General features: G+C 40.4%; 1 protein-coding gene and 1 long non-coding RNA gene across 3 annotated transcripts in view; both read right to left on the bottom strand.

Moving 5' to 3' along the window:
• The window catches only part of LOC116704764 (uncharacterized), an 11406-nt gene extending 9133 nt beyond the window's left edge, over positions 1 to 2273 (bottom strand). The window contains exon 1 of the long non-coding RNA XR_004335768.1: positions 2263 to 2273. This is a non-coding gene — a long non-coding RNA (uncharacterized LOC116704764). The remainder of the gene's footprint in view (positions 1 to 2262) is intronic.
• si:ch211-196i2.1 (collagen alpha-1(I) chain) overlaps positions 1 to 6984 on the bottom strand; it is a 168410-nt gene that overhangs the window by 106246 nt on the left and 55180 nt on the right. The gene's annotated exons all lie outside the window — the stretch shown is intronic.

Here is a 6984-nt window from a genome sequence, read left to right as displayed (position 1 = left end):
CGTTTCTGACCCCTTGAAGGACCGTATTGAGGTGTTTGCACAGGGGGGCGACACTGATGAACAGTAGCTGTGCCGCCAAGTGGTAGTCATAGAAGGGTGTGCAGCCAGATTGAAAAAAAATCAGCACAGAAGTTGAATTATGGAGAAAGAGGGATAATGGATGGAAGTTTATTTTCAAAACTTTGCCAGATAGACACTTGACAAAACGAAAGTTATATGTAGCATTTGTCGAGCTGAGTTTGTTATCACGAAGTCATCCAGTCTGAGGTATCACTTGCAAGCCAAGCACACGGATCCCAGGTAAGCTCTGCTTCTGGTAACGTACAACAAACTACCCTTGACAGCCGTTTTAGAAGCAGATCGATGGATACGTCGACCTGCAGTAAACTGACCAAGCTATAGCTAAATGGATAGCCACAGCATGCAGACCAGTTATATAGTGGAAGACGAGGTCCGTGATATATCCGGATTGCCTCCGGTGACTCAGAATCAGAATCAGAAATACTTTATTGATCCCCGAAGGGAAACTCGTGTTGTAGTGCACATATAAAAGAGTAGAAATACAAGAATAAAGAAAATAAGGAATTGGATACGTTCGGTATTTACATAATGAATGTTATTATACATTTTTACATAATTCACATAATTAAAGATTTGGAATGGTGAAAAGTTAAATAATAATAATAATAATAATTGTGGGATTTGAGATTGCACACATGTCAGGCCCGTGTTATTGCATGCAACGTACGAGTTGCCATCCAGGGCCACAGTCATGTCCAGGATACACGAGTGGTATGACACAGAGAAGGCAAAACTAGCTACGAATTGGACAACACAGCTTCTGTCGCGCTTACTGGTGACTATTGGCATCGCTAGGTAATCATAGCTATTGGAGTAACAGCTCATTACATCGATCAGGAGTGGAAGCTGCATCACATGCATTGACTGTAATGAGAACTGATGAGAGGCATATGGCGACGTATGCGCGAGTCATTTTATGGATGTGGGGGTCAGTGGAACATTGAAGAGAAGTGAGCACGCTGAACTAAGACAGTGCTAGAATATGATTGCAGCTTCGAAACAGCTACCATTCGAACACCTGCCGTGCACGGCTCATAGTATTCAACGCTCAGTCACAGTGTTCTACAAAACAGTGCATTTGACGGTGCATTGTAAATGTCGCCAAGTGGTGGCCACTTCAAACATAGCCCACCTATACTGCTGAACTCAAGACACAGCAAGTTGAGCTCAATTGGTCTAGTTTTTACTTATTAGTACATTTGGTATGAATGACATGTGTCATTACATTGATAATCTCATAACTTCAATTGGAGTGGATTTGAAATAGAATTTTAAAAATGCGATAATCGTGAGTTAACTCACCATTACTATGCGGTAATCAACTAAAAATGTTAATCGTTTGACAGCCCTAAACAGAATTATATTGGTATTGTCTACATACTATTCCTTCAGTGGGATCAGTAATAGTTATGGAGGGGAGGCAGTCAGTCAGTCAGCCCTGGCATGCCACTGAGGGTACTTATTCAGGACAAACTGAATGTTATCTCACCTGTGGCTGGCTCTGGTTCGCTGGTGCAGATTGACTGTGAGTTGGGTCACTGCGCGGCTTGTTCCCTTAAACACAGACAAGCAAGTTCCTACTGTTTATACTTTATTTACACGCTGTGCACCATAACAAACCTCAAGGGGGACAGGTGAACCAAGCTCCTAGTGTTTATTAATTCATGTAGACCAGATGAGAAAAGTGATTGTTGCAAACCGTGCAAACTGTCAGTGTCAGTGAGTATCACAGTTGCTGTAAAGAATGAAATCAAAGAGCACAGTGAGAGTCTAATTTATATATCTTATAGTACGCCTACGTTCAGCCAGTTGTGTTGTCCGCTGACTTTCATGCGAGAACTCGAGTGAAAACAATCGCCTCCTTGAAGAGTCCATCATGTTTTTTAATCTTTCGTGTCATTTTTTGTTATTTGCAAATGCATGGGGAGGGGTGGGGGCGTGTACGCGATCACGGAAGGCTGCATCATGTGAACATGTCGACAGCATATCATTACATAGAATTCCCATGGGGACAAACTACGCACTTTAGCTTAAGTATAGCCTTGTTGCAAGTGTTAGAGCCCGGTTAAATCCAAACCAGTTTAAAACAAGGGTTATGCTAAGTAATTTAAATTAATTAATAGAGCTGGGCAATATGTTGATTTTAATACGTATTAGTATTTTGTATGTTTCAAAGTATACATCATGAAAATTAAGTGATATATAATGTGCACAAAAAGGTTACTTTTAGTATAAATATATAATAAAAAAATGTGAATTGGCACATTTGCGTACGCCAGGAATGTGGTAATTCACGAATTCCAGGTGGCTAGCTGGCTGGGTTATCAGGGAATTTGACAACTGCATCACCAAGAGGGACAGACTACAGAAAAAATGTACATGATCAGAGTTCTGGGTGCGTTTGTTGACTTGTTATCATTCGTTTTGTTACAAGAGATGAAGCCTTGTTCAGGTGACTGAACAGGTTTGAATCTGTTCCTACCTGCTTAGCAGCTAACACAAGCTAGCAGCTGTCTGCAGATATCAGGCCATGTCCTTCAAGAAACAAACAGGAGGAGCATAAATTAGTGTGCAGATGCTTTTGCTTGTCTTGCTGAAACAATTATTAAAGGGATGTCTGCACTCTACCTAGTAAAGTCTCTGGTACTGACAGCCCATAACTGAATGAGATTATCCTATTTTTGGAAATTCTGTAATGTTACAAAAGAGGTGTAAAACAAAAAAAAACCCAAAGAAATATTTTTGTTGTTTTTTTATTGTTGTTTTTTTTTTACAAATTCTCTAATCTACATGTAATGTGAAAAAAGTTGCTCGTAGTTACAAAAGTACCGAAAATACTAAGCCGAATTAGGTATACGCGCTTTCAAGCCTCATTTAACTCTTAGGATAGTTTGCCGTCACATTTACTGTATGGTTTAGTTTTCAGTTCAGCTGTTTATAGCAACAAGCTAGATGAAAATACTGTAGCCTGCCCAGCACCAAATTCACACAAAGTTAAAAAAACAAAAACAAAAAAAATCAGTCATTGTCAAAGTGTCCTTGGGCAAGACACTGAACCCCGAGGGGGCCCCGGTGCTGCGCATCGGAGTGGGAATGTGTACGACTGTTTATCTGATGAGCAGGTGGCACCTTGTACGGCAAGCTCGGCCACAGTGTGTGAATGGTGATGTTCCCTGTAGATGTAAAAGCGCTTTGAGCAGTTGTTAAGACTGGAAAAGCGCTATTAAAATACAGCACATTTACATTACATTTAATTTAACAAGTGAAGAGTTTGATCTTTCTCAGGAATTAATGAAGAGCATCATAAGAACTGAATGCAAATGATGGATTTGTGCTCTGGTCTGTGGATGTGTAAATGGGTAAATGATAACACAGTAGTGACAGCTTTACACATCAGTAATATGTCAGATGGTGTGTTGTCCGTTGTTTTGTAAAGAACTTTGACCCCCTTAGAATTTGTAAGAAAGCAATCCCTTGTCGGTGGGGAGCCTATGGTTTTTGGTGGCTGGATACGGATAATCACAGAGACACGATAGGACATCCTCCCTCCAATCTAAATCTAATGCTGCCAGCCCACCACTGCCTCTGGTCTGGCCAAACTCCAGCAGCCTTAATCAGGGGAAGCGGAGCCGGCTGCCACGCGTCCTGTGGGGGGATCACATTACTCATAGTCTGAGACGGACCAACAGAAGCTCAATTACTGTCCTGGTACAATTACGGGCTATGCTCTGGGACAGACAACCTAAATAGGCAGAAGATTAAGACTTCCACCTGCCCTGGTGTATAACGGGAGGAATCACGGGCCAGATAAGTAGGAAATGAGAGATGGAAATTTGGAGTGAACATAGGAACATAAGAAACTCTGTCTTCCTAAACATCTCAATCAGTCAGTCCTCAAAGCTTTGAGGGATGAGCACACCTACTGCCACACTAAGCCTTAACTGAACAGCAGATTGTGAAATGCTCACAGATGCAGCACCATGATGGAATACTGTCTGTCAGTACAGCCTCATACTGCTGACTTTATGAGGTATGGCTATCAGACAGCAAGAGATCAAATGTTGGGATTATATCAAGAGGTGTCCCTTACAGAGGATATAGTGATCTTATGTAAAACTGTGTTTGTGTGAAGACGGCTTGTTAACTGGGCCTACATCCCAATGCAGGACACAGAGGGAATTAAGTGGACTGAAGGATATAAAGCTATGCTGTTAGCCTGTAAAAAGGCCTAGCATGGGCTCAGAACAAAGTAGATATGGCCCTTGTCATGAAAACTTTTACCATTTCCTCATCTGGAAAAGTAGGATATGTGCACACTGGAGGGGCAATGAATGTTGTTAGAAAGTAACTGCTATAGGAACAGGTGGGATCTGGGCACAAATTGAAATTGAAGTTTAACAGTATTAATTAAAAGACATTCAACATGTACACTACGAACATTCTTTGTAATGTGAACTTCTGTAAACAGTCGTTTTTAATCCAGTCTTCTCCCCTTGATAACATGGAGATTATGAAAGTATATTCTTATGTTTTGTTTGCTTTCTAGGCTGAATAAATCTTAAAGCATCTTTGTCCCTTACTGGATGGACAGCAAAGCCTGAAGCACTGGTCTCTTGCTCTCCGTGTCAGAGTAGTTATCAGGCAAACTAATCACCAGTCCTGGAGGGTTGTGAGAGAGACATAAAAACTTCCTGTGCCGTTTTTTCTCTAGCCTAAATCCCATTATAATCTCTTCAAAGAGGGCCTTAAGAACACTGGAGCCACTCATCAGCAAAGTAAATTAATCATTATGGTGGCATAAACTGGACAGGAGGAAGAGTCCTGCTGATCAAAGTAGCCTTACATTGCAGGACCGGGACTTTTAGTCTAATGCCACCAGTGGCTTAAACTTCTTATCCAGTGAAATATCTTAACGTAAATTTGATAGATTTCCCCATTTGTACAGACATTCATTGATTTCAGATTTGTTGTTTTTTTAAAGAAAATGAATTGGTTAACAGAATCAAAATGAAATAAAATATTTTTTTTTCATACAAAACTCGTGAGCCCCTCGAAGATTTTCTATTTCCCCTCTAGGGATAAATAATATTAAGTACGGCTCAGGGTGCAGCTTATCCAAACGTCTGAATGCCATTACGGTACAATGGATCCAGGGAAAAACGACCATGCTTAAGGAATCGCTAAAGCCTTGAACATACAACAGGTTCCAGAGACATGTCAGAGTTTCCTCCAGAAACATACTTTCAGGGATAGGAACGTAGAAAACAACCAGTCAACACTTGCCCCGGTCTGCTTCTAAACATGCCTGTTGAAAAATCTGTCAGAGGACACCAAAGGAAGTGGATGGAGTGATGAAAATCCCTTGGGTGCAAATTCCCTGCTGTTTTTGCCAGAGTGAATAGCACTAATGATATGGTTGTGGCCCTGTAGTGCTAGGGGTATTTCTGCACATCAAAACTATGCAGACCAAGGTATCACCGAGTGAAATATTCATCTAAACGTTTTTCCTTTCTTTAATGTAATGACAGGTACTGAACTTGAGACATTAAACTGCCAAATTAGATAGCTCAAAGCAGGGTAACATTAGCTACACATGGAGAGAGAGTGGTGAGTCAGGTGACAGTCGGATCCAGGCCATCCATCAGAGGTTAGTTCACCCCCCTCCAACCCCTGATGATCCTCAGGTCCCTGAGGTTTAGGTCAATGGAGTGCAACTAAACACAACCACAAAGGAATTTAGATGCTATGTAAAACCTCAACTGGCATAATAAGTTGATATGCAGCTCCTGAATGTTAAGACGCACTGAAGAATGTATATTAAAAAAAAAAGGTAGAGTTATCTATTATAACATTTTATTGATTTATTAATTTCGCAGTTAACTGCATGTTCTTGTTCTGAAAATGCATCTCTTACATGCAACTTATTAAAGATAAAGTACCATATGTACACAGGGCACTGATTTGTTTGAAGTCAATATTGGTTAAAGATTTTTTCAACATCTTAAATTGTTTCAACATTTACATGTGAAGCAGGTCTTAACTTTATGTTTGCACTAAGAGCTGAAAATGTTCCAACGAGGATGAATTATTTATAACTGATATGTTATTTAACTTAATATTGCGTTGAAAAACTTTGGCAAGTATCACAGCTTGAAAACGCTTCTGTAGCGAGCAAAGAGTCTTTAGTTCTGTTTGAGGTATCTTCGCCCATTCTTCCTTCCAAAAGTCTTCCAGTTCTTGAGATTTCGGGCTGTGTCACGCACTGCTCTTTTAAGGTCTAGCCAAGATTTCAATTATGTTGAGGTCAGGAGATGTGAAGGCATGGCAAAACCTTCAGTTTACAGCCTTTGAGTAATCCACCGTGGATTTTGAGGTGTGTGTTAGGATCATATCTATTGTAGAAGCCATCCTCTCTTTACTCAGCTTTTTCACAAATAGCATCAAGTTAGAGTCCAAAATTTGTTGAAATTGTTTTGAATCCATTTCTACTCATGAAATTTTCCCGTGCCACTGGCGCAATACAATCCCAAAGCATGACTGAGCCACCCCCAATTTTACCAGTTGGGCAGAGTCTTTTCATTAAATTCTGTGCCTCTTCTTCCCAAACGTACCTTTGCTCATTCCGGCAAAAGTTCCATTTAAACTCATTGGTCCACAGAACCGTTTCCACAATGCATCAGGCTTATCTATAGTTTCATTGCACTGTTCAAAATTGCGAGGTTGGTGGTGAGGACGGAGGAGAAGGAAGTGGGTCTTCGGATGACGAGAAATGAAGACAAGGATGAGTAGAAATACAAGAAATAAAGAAATATAAGGAATTGGATACGTACGGTATTTACATTAATGAATGTTATTATACATTATTTACATAATTCACATAATTAAGGATTTGGAATGGTGAAA

Source organism: Etheostoma spectabile, chromosome 16 (assembly GCF_008692095.1).
Source record: "Etheostoma spectabile isolate EspeVRDwgs_2016 chromosome 16, UIUC_Espe_1.0, whole genome shotgun sequence".
NCBI lineage: Eukaryota > Metazoa > Chordata > Actinopteri > Perciformes > Percidae > Etheostoma > Etheostoma spectabile.
The sequence above is the reverse complement of the archived record's forward strand: the minus strand, read 5'-3'. Positions and strand labels throughout refer to the sequence as shown.